General features: G+C 42.1%; 2 long non-coding RNA genes across 3 annotated transcripts in view; both read right to left on the bottom strand.

Annotated features, from left to right (window-relative positions):
• Positions 1-1,754: 1,754 nt before the first annotated feature.
• The window catches only part of LOC132692704 (uncharacterized), a 34,657-nt gene continuing 23,579 nt past the window's right edge, over positions 1,755-12,832 (bottom strand). For both annotated transcript variants that reach the window (XR_009616530.3, XR_009616529.3), the window contains 2 exons: positions 3,724-3,793; positions 1,755-2,056 (listed from right to left, as the gene is read on the bottom strand). This is a non-coding gene — a long non-coding RNA (uncharacterized LOC132692704). The remainder of the gene's footprint in view (positions 2,057-3,723; positions 3,794-12,832) is intronic.
• LOC144616203 (uncharacterized) lies at positions 9,646-12,586 on the bottom strand. Its single transcript, XR_013555338.1, has 2 exons — positions 12,380-12,586; positions 9,646-11,133 (listed from the first exon to the last, which is right to left on the bottom strand). It is a non-coding gene; the product is annotated as an uncharacterized LOC144616203 (long non-coding RNA).

Below are 12,832 nucleotides of genomic sequence, written 5' to 3'. Positions count from 1 at the left end.
TTATGATTTTTGTACTAAACCAAGACTCAGAGAATGACGAGACTTCCTGAAGGTCGTGTAGTGAGCAAATGGCAGAACCAGGAGTCAAACTCAGATCTGGAACACTGTAAACCTGAGACACCTGCCTGCCCTCCTCCTAGGGACTCAGTCACTAACAGTCAATTCCATATAATTTATATACTTGGACCATTCTTTGATATTCATTTTCCTCAGAGGAGCAGTAGGCATCTAGAAAGCAGATTACCTGTGTGTAAAGCAGGATGTTTGGTGCTCAGACACATCTTGCCGATTCATGAACTTTGACGTAAAGCATCCATTTACGGAAACCATCCATTCTTATCGCCTGATGATTCCAAAGGTGAATTTCCCTCTAAGCCAGCATCGTTGGTGTCCCTGTGGCGTATGTTGCCTGATTTTAGTCTTTCTGGTTTTCTGTTTCAATACGAAAGAGCTCAGTCAATCGGTAAAGTCCCCAGTGTGGTCTCTGCCATGAGCTAAAAGCATCACTACCATTTGATTGTCTAGAAAAGTAGCTTGGAGAGCAACACAGATCAGCCCCTGCCTTGAGAGTGCTTATCCTAATGAACTTCATCTGAACACGTGATTGTGCACCCAACAGTAAAAGGCACTTAGGTTACAGGGATGACTCCACCCTCCAAACCTAGAGTCCCATGAGGAAATCAGTTATCTGTGAAATAATCGTAAGATGGCCGGATAAATCCCGCAATAAAGGGAAGAGTAGGAAGGACCCACAGTTAGTGATGCTAAGAGCAGGCCCCCGGCCAGGCTAGGGGAAGAGGGAATTGGCCAGGTAGGGTCTCGGGGGTGGGCTTTCTGAAGAAGCTAATACCCGAATTGAATTTTGTACCGTTCGTAGAATGACACCATCTAATGAGGGTGGAGAGACTCTTCTGTAGCTAGAGGTGGGCAGTATTTTGAACAAAAACAGGGAGGCCTGATACATGAGAAATGAGGCGGCATGGGACATAACCAGCTTTGAATGGCTGGGCTGTGAAGGGTCAGGATGAATCTCTGAGCACTCTTCAGGTCCTGTTAGGGGTCTCGGACACTTCCCTGCAGGTAGAGCAGGAGTCCCTGAACAACAGTAAGGCAAGGCAGAGCCACAGCAACAGTGGCATTTATTCATACTTTCTTATGAGCCAACACACAAATTTATGACCTTAGAGTTCTGGAGGTCAGAAGTCTCATATGGATTGACAGAGCTGGTTCTTTCTGGAGGGTCTAGGTGAGAGGCCATTTCCCGGTCTTTCCTGCTTGTAGGGGCTGCCTGCCCTCCTTGTCTCAAGACCATACATCACCCCAGCCTCTGCTTCCAAGGTCACTTCTATTTATTTTTAACTTTTTATTCATTTTGAGAGAGAGTGAGAGAGTGATGGGAGGGCAGAGAGAGAGAGAGAGAGAGAGAATTCTAAGCAGACTCCGTGCTGTCACTGCAGATCCCGCCATGGGACTTGAACACACCAACCTTGAGATCATGACCTGAGCTGACATCCAGTCTTGGATCCTTAACCGGTTCAGCCACCCAGGCGCACCCACTCCTCGTTTTCTAACTCAGACCCTTCTGCCCTTGTCTTACAAGAACACTAGTGATGTCTTGGGCCCACCTGGATAATCCAAAAAATATTCCCATCTCAAGATCTTTAAAGATCTGTGTTGTTTTAAGCCACTAAGTTTGTGATAATTTGTTACAGCGGCAATAGGAAGCTAATACATGGAACCAGATCTTAAAAAATTATCTTTATTTTACTGACGAAGAAACTAACTCTCAGAGGGGATAATTTGTCCAAGGGCACCCTGCTCACAAAAGGTAGAACTGGTGTAACAATTAAACAGGGCAAATCCATTCTCCAAGAACAGCTTATTCTGTGCGAACCCACAGTTCTCTCGACTGAATTGAATGGAGATCCTTTCTTGTCGGTTTCTTCCTCTCGCTGTTCTTTATGAAGCACCCTTTATGCAGTCCTTATGCCCACCAATGTGCCATTCTTCACAGAATAAATGAGAACGGAGAGATCTTTTACTCCTGCCAAAAAACCTAAAAGCGAGGAGGAAAAACACGGGTTATTAACATCTCAATGAGATTAGAGAATCTGAGTTTAAAAATTAGATTGGGTGATAAAAAGCACATTCTTCATAAATATTTAACCTCCGTCAGCATGACGGTAATTAGAGAGCTGAGGGGAGCTCACTGCTGGTGACAGGCTGCCCCTATCTCTGAAAGGGAAGGTCTCTGTGGCAGCTTTATCATTCCTCTTTAAGAAATAAATTATTGGAGTCCACAAAAATGAAATACTGCACCGGCACCAACATTTTATTTGAAATGTCCCCCAAATGAGGCTTCTTCAATTGTTGAACTCCAGCAAATCTGCCTCCTATTTTAAGGCTATAACGGACCTGAAAGCTATATGTGGTCATCTCAAACAGTTCTCCCATTTCATTCTTCTATATTCTTTTGGTATGCCTCTTGCAGTGGATTGATTTCAGTAATAGCCCCAACTTGTTCAAGCCTCCCTCAATGCACACCCCACGGTAGTGCCCTGTGACACTGACTCTGACTCCGGGCTTGGCCATCGGCTTGCTTTGGTCAAAAAGTGGTAGCGAACAGGAGGCAAGACTTGAAAAGTCCTTGCCCAATAACGCTCACCCTCTTATCCTGCTCTTCCAATCCTGAATGGGACAAGCTTCGACATGCCTATTAGACGATACAAGCCATGTGGTCCAGTTGCCTTGTCACCCCACATGGGAACCAGCCAACTGGCACACGTGAAATTTGGACACCTTACACTATCCAGCCCCAGAAAACCACCAGCTGTCTGCTGACCACTGGTAGATAAGCGAAACCAGCTCGGCCTTGGACAGTCGTGTGGCTGAGCCCAGCCTAAAGTGCCAATCTGCAGAACCAGAAGTTAAAACAAAACATTGTTTTAAGTCACTAACTTTTAGATTGGCTTGTTATGCAGAAAGCTGAAACTAATATACTCATCTGCATTCAAGTATACTCTTGGCGTCTTCGCTGTTAAAATATGCACAATACAATAATACCAGGAAAAAGAAATATATCATAACCCATTCATTCTTGCAAGGCAGCTACTTTGCAAAAACTAATGTGCATCATTGAAGGGAACAACACCTTCGGCGGTCACTAGCTTTCTCTATCGTCCTCCCTACCTACTCTCAGCCCAGATCCACTTTTTTTTTCATGTTTATTTATTTTTGAGAGGGAGGGGCAGGGTGAGGCGCAGACAGAGAGGGAGACACAGAATCCGAAGCAGGCTCCAGGCTCCGAGTGGTCAGCGCGGAGCCTGATGGAGGGCTTGAACTCCCGAACCACGAGATCATGGCCTGAGTTTAAGTCCGATGCTTAACTGACGGAGCGACCCAGGCACCCCAAGCCCAGCTCCACTTTTCTAGCGATTTCTCACAAAGGTTGCCAACTGATGCTGTTCTACTTTTCTAATTCCCACTCTCGATTCACTTCAGTATGAATTCCACCCGAGCTGCTTCACTGAAACTGTTTTTACGAGGTATTTGTCAGGACTCTACCATTTAATGACAAGCAACAGAAACCCAAATTGAACAAATGCACAAGGCCAAAAGGAAAGTTGTAACAAGGATCCGCGGTACCTCACAGAACCCAACGATGGAATCCAACAAACACCTCGGCCACCAATGGAGCCACCCCTTGTTATCTGTGTATCTCACCTTTGGGTCTCTTCGCATGTTTGGTTCTCTCTTCTCTGTTGCTGCAAACAGGCGGTCTCTATTTCTGAGTCTGTAAGACAGAAGAAATGGTGGCAGCTAATAGTGTTTGGGTTGCATCACTTCAGGTCAAGACAACAGCCAGGCCCATCATCCCTCGGATGGATTCCACATTCCCTGAGGACCTTTTCAATTGATCCAACTTGAGTGAGGCACCAATTTCTTCACTAACCAATAGTGGCCAAGGTTTGGTGCCATACTGTGTAATCACACAGACTCTCTCATGGTGACCTTGTAGATGGGATGCGTGGAGGGAAGGACAGATCTCAGAAAAGATCCAGAAATGTGGTGGATATGAGACAGACAAAGCTAGGAGCATCCACCATGATTCACCTCTTGGTTTCCGATCACATAGTCTTTCATATGCACAATTTCAAAACTTCCCCACTCTAAATGAATAAAAACCTTCCCACCATGAGTTTTGATAACGGCTCTCGGAGTTGCAGCTTTATTATTTTTTATAGACTTGTATAATTAATGTTTGTCTGCCCCGCTCATTTATATATGTATGAAGGCAGGGACCAACTTGTTGCTTAGCTCAGAGTCTGGCCCATGTTAGGAGCCCAAAACAATGTTTGCAAATGACTGAAGGGACACCAAGTAATTTTTAGGTTTGGCATCTAGAAATAATGATGTGGATAACTGAATTCTGGGTCCACAGTATATCTCTGTGTGTATGTGTGTGTGTGTGTGTGTGTGTGTGTGGTGAACAAAATGAGACAACACCTAAATTCATACAGCTAATATATGGTAAAACCTGAGCTTTGATACTGATATTTTTTATTTCAGAATACTTTTTAACTATTTTGTTCTATAGATTTTTCCAAACATACTGATATACAATGGTGAAGGAGACGCAGGAAAAACAAGGAGGAAAGTTGATGTAGCTTATGCTGAACATTGATCCAGAGCATAAACCACATTCTGTTGGACAATTACAGTGAGATCAATGACAGGATGAATGGAGCCCATGGAGATGAACTTCATGAATCACTTCTTTTGATCAAGGAATGAGACTCAAGGTCAACTATATGGCTGCACCCAATTCTGTTCACTGGGAGATTTCTTTTGTACATAAACTTTCAGGGTTTGATGCTGGAAGTCTGTATTATCTACTGTAGAATATTGGCCCTGCTTTGACCCACATTCTGCCTGATTAGGAAAGAAGATTTCAAAACTTTGGTCCCCAAAATGAGGGACACTGTGGAAGTTTTTCTGGAGAGAAATGCTGGTTCTGATAGCCTTAAGTTATCTGACTCCTCCCAGATATCACTAATCTACATCTCTATTATCATACACAATTGCCTGGGGTCTCTAATTAGGAGTAGAAAGTCCTTTCCTTAGTAAAGATATTTTCCTGTCCTAATATTCTTTTTTTTTTTTTTGCTTTAATTTACCATATGTTAAATTGGATAATACTCCTCTTATTGTATCTTCCAGAAGGCCATACATAACTGAACACACATATTCATGATGACCTGACAAAATACTTCTAAGCTTTAGCTTCAATACATACATCCAAGACCCCAGATGAACAGACAATAGTTTTTAATATTAGTTCCGTACAACACAACAGACATGGCAAGTTTCCTGGTCCGGGAGAAATACTTTGTCATTCCTCCCACTATCCATGACCCTACCAGTTCTGAGCACCTGCTGCTTCTAAGACTACTTGTGATAAATGCATAGTATAGTGGCTTAGAGCATGAAATGTGGATCCAGAGTACCTCTGTTAAGACGTAGCTCTGCTCCTCACTGGCTTCATGACAGTAGGCTAGTTATTTGACCTTTATGTGCCTCAGTTTCCCTGCCTACGATATGGGTTTAATAATAGGGCCAGTGTACGCGTTCAAGATGAAATAGTTTGTAACTTTTTCATAATATATGTTAGCTACCGTAGCATAAATTCGTTTATTTGTCAAAATATTCATCTTATAAACAAAATAAATCAACCTTGAATTAGCTGAGGCATAAAGAAGGATTTATTGTAATGATACAGGTTTATGAAAACTAAGATTAGAATGAATCTAGAACAATGGAGAAGTTGGACACACAAACTCATATACCAGTATGCATTTTTCTTGCTGTAGACAAGCTTTCTCTTTTTCATGGTTTGAATGAAGCAAAATGGCCACAGTCAACTTTCTTGATGTATTTCCACTCAACGCAAGATAGCAGACGAACTTGGCTTGAATATTGATTTCATTCCCAATTGCTAGCTACATATTCTTATGGGTATGGTTTGGGCCAGGTGCTTACCCTTGACTCAAGCAACTGTGGCTGGGAGTCAAGATGAAGTTATACCAGTGGACATTTCCCAGAGTAACAGTATAGACTGAAGAGGGAGGGAAGGTGCTTTTTCACAAAGGAGCAGAGGTGTAGAGCACGGTGCCCAATAAAGAAGAAAAGAACAATAGTTTTCTACCCCAGACTCAGATAATCACTTTGTGGTGGAATCTAAAAAATAGTTTTCAGTCTTCTTTTTACTTGATTTCTCAAAGGCGAGGCAATTAATCAAATTCTCTTGAAATACTGTGTTTATTTGAAGGCTGTATTTCTTTCTTTCTTATTTTTTTAACTCTTTCAATGTCATTTCTATGCCTATATTCTATGCATCTTCCTCCACCATTCCATATTTGAATGTTGATATTTTTCAAGATTTTCTCCTTATAAGTACCTTTGTCTTTGTGTATTTTCTTCCAGGCGATCTCATTCACCACCAGTTTCAAAGGGCTTCTGTATGCTGATAACTCCAGATTTCTATCAAGAGTTCCAGACTGTCCACTCAATTTCTGCACTGCAAGTTTCTCAGCATGTCAGATCAAACAAATCCAAGCAGAATTCCAGGCTTCCCTTTTGAACTTGCTCCTGATCCATTACTCTACCACGTGACATTCTATGTACATTCTCTCCAGAAACAGGCATAACAGAGGGTAACCGACCGCACTGGGGCATCTATTTTATTGAAAGCCCCATTTATAGCAATTCTAGAAAGATCAAGGAAATTCCTGAATTCAGAGATAGAGTTTAATGGAAAAGATTCCATCAAATGTCAAAGAGGTAGTTCTTTTAAGGTCATTAACGTGCCTTTGTTTCTCCAAAGCTGAGATGTTGCCTGATAGCATAAGTAAATATAGGAGATGTGAAGTCTAGTCATTTATATATTGTCTGTAACTTTTCATGGGAATCCTTTGAGAAATGAGTTCTCATGGGAATCCTTACGTAAATGAAGATTGATCTATGACATTCAGGGATGCTAGGAGACATAAATGACACAGTTAAGAAAGTGGTAGAACTGGGATTTGAAGCCATCTAGCTCCAAGGGAGATGTGCAAAAATAAATGAATAAATAAATAAATAAACAAATAATAAAAATGAGGAAGTTGGGAGTTTCAGAGTCAGGATATTCACAGGAATGTCTAAGTCATAATCAGAAAATTTCTCCAGCCCCTGCACCGAGGAAAGGGTGTGGTCCTTAGTAGTAATGATGTACTTGTGTATTGACTGCATAGGGAGCCACTACATCGTTAAAGTCCCTGAAATCCATCATGGCAGCCCAGGGGTGCCAATGAGGCTGGAAAAGGAGGGTCCTGCAGACAGCTTTCAGACAGGCACTTGAGGTGGAAAAGAGGCAAATTACCACTCTTCTGGGGAACATCTCTTTCTGTGACTGAATTTTTAATTTACAGAGAGCATAAAGGAAAATATTTTTGTATAGGAAATCCCAGCACGTTTTCTAAAGATGTGTACTTTTCTTATAGAAAAAGGGATATGCGACTTAGTGGGGCAAAAATGAATTTTTATTAGGGAAAATGTATTTTAGCATTTAAATGACACCATTTGAATCCTGGGATGACACATTTGGAAGGTAGCCTAGAAATAATCCAACTCAATCCCCTCATCTTACATTTGTGGATACAGTCAAGGGACGTGAGGCATGGGACAAGTTTGTGTGCAGGGAGAATTGTCATACCACCACAGACCCCAGGAATTAACATGCAGACTTCCCCTTCTATCAGCTTGTTAGAGCAAGTGATATCATTAATCTCCTCTAACAAAGGAATCCATCTTAAAAGTAATCACATGTCCCTTAATTTTGATTATTTTCCCATGATACTAAATAATGAATAATTAATTCACATTCACAAATACACATTAGAAACTGTACAAATATAAGGTGATATTGAAGACGATGATGGTGGGATGGTGATAATAATGGTAAATAATAATAATACCTCTGCAGTTCCTTTTTTGTTTGGTAGGTAGTTCATGATTCCGAAATTCCCGTGTTATGTGTGTTAATTTATGAAAATGATATTTTTGAGAAAACCCTTAAAAAATAAAGACTCACTCCCAGTGCTATCACACATAGATAGTCATTATTATTATTTGCGTGCAGATTGTTTCTGTTTGTTTCTTCTAGAGATGTAAGGTCAAAAGCAGAGGTTAAGAACGCTGGCTTTCCCTTGGGGGAGACAAATTTCAAATCTCAGCCTCATGCCTGGAAGCTGTTGACTTTGGATGCGTATTCCGACGCCTCAGTCGTGGTTTCCTCCTCTGTGAGGCCAAGGTACTAACTAGCAGGTTCTGAGGATTTAATTGTGAAGCATCCGTCCATTCCAGGGACAAAGCACATAGAGCTCTTAGCTATTGTTATTTTAATATATGTTTACAATCTACTCTTGAAAAATATAGCATATATTGATATCCATAATGTATCTTAATATATACATGTCTAACCTCTCGAGGAAATTGCACATTCTACTTTATTTAAGGTGCCATTTATGTTAAGAAGTTTTCATGATATAACATTCACATTTAAATGTCATTTTTACAGCTAAAAATAAAAAGATACGAGTAATCAACCCTCTTTGTTGACATTTAAGGTCTTTCAAAAGTTTGCAACTATGAATAATGCTGTGATGAATGTGTTTATATATACTGGCTTTGTAAGGATACATTTCAGAAGTGGAACTACCATGTCAAATATGATGGATATTTATAAAGCTTAGGAGGCACATTGTTGGATCGCTGTCCCAAGGGGTTACAACAATTTACACAAAAATTAGCAATGCCTGACAATTTTCTTGTCTTTTAGTACACTTGAAAGAATTCCATACCAATATTAAAAAAAAACAACAACAACGAAAACGACTTGGAGAATTTGATATTGAAGCAAAGAGATTTCATTGTGATGATTTCAATTTCGTATGACTTTGACGACTGGTGTGTTTGAACATCTTTGCATTGCTTTTTAAACCAACGCATTTCTGCCATGGAGGAGATACTATTTTTTTTATTTATCTATAGACATCCAAGCATGTTTCTTATTGATGTGTTTGAGCTATCTGTTCAATGTTGATAACAACCTCCTCCATGTTCGCTACACATATGATTTCCCAGTAATAGATTTACATCACCTCTTTCCATACCCTGAGTTTCTTTGTTTATTACTTTGTTTTAATTTATATTTGCTCTGATCTGAACATTCCGATGAGTTTATGCGCTAAATGCAAAAATGTTAACATTTAGGAATTATATTTCTGGTATGCACGTTTTGTTCCTTTCATCTGTTTGTTTAGGCCTAGGTCAAAATCACACCCTTTTTCTCGTTGTACCTTTATCGCATTTTAATATCTGATAAGATTAGTTCTCCCACGATGGACTTCTGTTTGGAAACAATTCTCTGCTATTTTTACATTGTTTTTCTTTTTAACAAGATAAATTTGGATTAATCTCTCCTAGTTCAGGGGACAATCTGTTGTGATTTTCATAGAAATTACCTTCTACTTTAAAACAATTTGAAAATAAATAAGAGTTTAGAGTCTTTAGTCTTCTCATCCAGAAATATGCTCTATAGGCCGATGACTCAAGTATTATTTTATACTTTCCAATAGTATTTTGTACTTTGACACAAATAGCCTTACATATTTCTTACTGAAATTACCTCTGAGGATTTCATTCCTCTGGCTATGGTTAATGGGATGTTTTCTGATTATGTATTTTTAAATCTAGTTTCTGCTGCCTATATGTCTGCGGTACTGTCCTTGACCCCCACAGTTCTTTGGGTGACTCCTTCAGGTAAAAAGTGCCCGCATTAGTTATCTTTGGCTGCACAGCAAATTTCCCCTAAACCGAACGGCTTTAGATGACAACATGTATTATCTCACATTCTTTGTGGGCCAGGCATCTGCACGTAGCGTAGCTGGGTCTTCTGGCTCAGGATCCCTCAGAGGCTGTAATCAAGACAGGATGACCTGTGTCCTCTTAAGGCGTGGCAGCAAGATTAAACTCTTGGAAGCTCAGTCACTTGGCTTTTGGCAAGATTGAGTTCTTTGTGGGTAGTCGGGCTGCAGGCCTAGTTACCTGTCAGCTGTTGACTACTGGCCCTCCTCAGTTTTGCGGCAATCTGGATGTCCATGGACAGCTTGCTTCGTAAGAGTGAGAAGAGCCAGGGAGACAGACGAGGAGGGGCTTGGGGAGGGAGGGGAAGGCAGCAAAATGAAAGTCACAATTTTCCTAACCTCTTCTAGGCAGTGACATCCCATCACTCTTGCCGCATATTCTGTTGGTTAGAAGTCAGTCACTGGGTCAGTTCCCGCCCATGCTAAAGGGGAGGGAGGTACACCTGCAGTGAAAACCAGGAGGGTGGGGACCCCGAGGGTCAATGAAGAAGCTGCCTCCTGCATTGCCTTTTGAATGATTTAACAAAGGCAGAAGCCCAACTATAATTTTCAGTCCAAGGAATCTACTGCATTTACTGCTAGGTAATCCAAACAGCAGTTCACTCTCTTAGCAAAACTCATAAAGATTGGGCCTATCCAGATAGGAAGTCCACAGCTGGCTGTCAAAACCTCTGGGGGTTGTTGCAGAACTTTTAGCCGAGCTGACCATGATGCCCCCCCCGGGATCACGCCCAACCCAGAGGATGGCTAGCTCTCAAGTGATCACAGTGGGCCAGGAGCTACTCCACGTTCCTGTTTTCTCAGACATTCTCAAACAGGGAGGAGGGAGTTTAGGGGACACAGCTGAAGAATCCTGTATCAACTTGCAGTGTGTATGAAATGGAGACGGTGTCCCCCAACTCCTCCCCCCGCCTCCAAACCAGAGCTGGATTGCACTTTGTTAGTGAAGAATTAACTTGCTGTCTCTTTCATTTCTTTTGAAATAGAGAATCGAAAGTTCAAGGGGTCTCTCCGGTGTTCAGAAGTTTGCCATCCAGGACTCTATAAGCACTACACGGAACGATACTAATCGCTTAAGGGAGTTCTTTGAAACTGAGGGCTTTCTTCCATCTTCAAGGAGACAGAAATGGAGTCAATGATTCTCTCTTGCAACAATAGATACTTTCTCCTGCACCCAGTTGAAAGGAGAAAATGAAAGAAGCGTGAAGTGAGAATTAACCGGGCCCACGCTGGACTGCCCAAGTAGGGTGATAACGAGCTACAGAGCTTTAAACATGTCTCTCCTTATTATCATACTCATGCCGTCATGATACCTATTTACTGAACCAAATGCAGAATGAGTATTGCTCAGAATACTGAGCAAGTATTGCTATGAATGAATTAATAGCAATTCTTTGCTATGTTATCAGCCCTAGCAAATGAATATAGAAAGTTTCAGCCAAAGGACCAGAAGTGGGGTAAGCGATGACCAGGCCTTCCGCTAAGAAGGAACAGGCTCAGTTATGGCAGCTCTAAGAGACTAAGACAGGGCCAAACACGTGCCCCTACTTCAGATCAGAGAAGTCCAACATGGTTTTTGCTAGAGGTTTGCTCAGAATTCATTCATCCAACCATCCATCCCATACACATTTGCTGAGAACCTGTTACGTGCTAGGTATTGTTCTTTAGCCTAGAGATTTGGCAACAAACAACCCAATGTCTTCGTTAAGAGATACAAGCAAACAGATGCATACATGGGTTCAGTAGTGATATGTGATAGGTTAATGTATGCTATGATACAGGTGATTAGGCAAAGCTTCTCTGAAGAACATAATACGCGTAAGACAATAAACATGGCTCTTAGCACGTAGTAGGTGCTCAAAATGGCAAATTCCAGTGTGGCCCTAGAACCATCATGCTAAGCGGCTAAAGTTCGACATACGAGAAGCACTAGATATCCTGTCCATGTTATTTTATATTTTGTGAAACCCCGAAAATCTTAAAAGCAGCCTTAGGGTATCTGCGTCGCTTATACTTTATCAATGGGGAAACTGAGGCCAGGAGAGGGGAAGTGACTGAGCTGAGGTAACAGAATTTGGTTTTAGTCCAAAATACTCCAACCCCCGAGTGAAGTGGGTTCTGTATTGATGCATCAGCGTCTGCCTGGGCGGCTGGAGATATTAAAGCTCTGGCATCTGTGAGATCAGCTTTTCCTAGTTTTGGAACCAAAGAAACCCTGGCCCGGAGTCTACTGACTCCTGGCTGACAACTCTCACATCTCGCCTAGCCCCCGCCCCGTGCATGGGGAGGGGCAGCCATAGGGGTGAGTACAGGGGAGAAATAAGCCGGGGACGGGGGAGAGAGGCATGAGGAATCCTTCCAACACAGCCTCGTCCCCTCTCTCCCACGCTGTCCATCCAAGTCAAAGCTCAGACCTGGCCCCGTTGCTCCCCTGCCTGCCTGGTGGCTCCTCTTTGCCATCAGGACAAAGCCAGATTCCTTCTGTGAAGAGGTGACTCATGATCTGGCTCCTGCTCCCTCTCCACTTCTCCTGGCACAGTTTGGGAAACCAAGCTGGCAGTCATTCCAGAAGTCTACTGTGCTCCTTCATGCCTTTTGTACTTCTTCTACTCCACGACTGCAGTATCCCCTTTTGCTCTTGATTCCCCTAAAAAATGACTGTTCATGCTTTGCCCCTTGGCTGTGACATTGCCACCTTTGGCCAGGGCCTGCCAGGAGCTTAGCCCTGTGCTGAGTCCTTCTCTTTCCCTCACAGTCCTATCACAGTGCCTGACACCTTGCACCCCAACACCACCTTTGGTCTCTTTCCTGGTTTGTCTCTCCCACTAGACCATTATGAGGTCACATAGGCAGAGACTGTGTTCGGT

This window comes from Panthera onca, chromosome B1 (assembly GCF_046562875.1).
Source record: "Panthera onca isolate mPanOnc1 chromosome B1, mPanOnc1 haplotype 2, whole genome shotgun sequence".
In the NCBI taxonomy this organism is placed as follows: domain Eukaryota; kingdom Metazoa; phylum Chordata; class Mammalia; order Carnivora; family Felidae; genus Panthera; species Panthera onca.
Note: the sequence above shows the minus strand (reverse complement) of the source record. Positions and strands in the feature narration are given on the sequence as shown.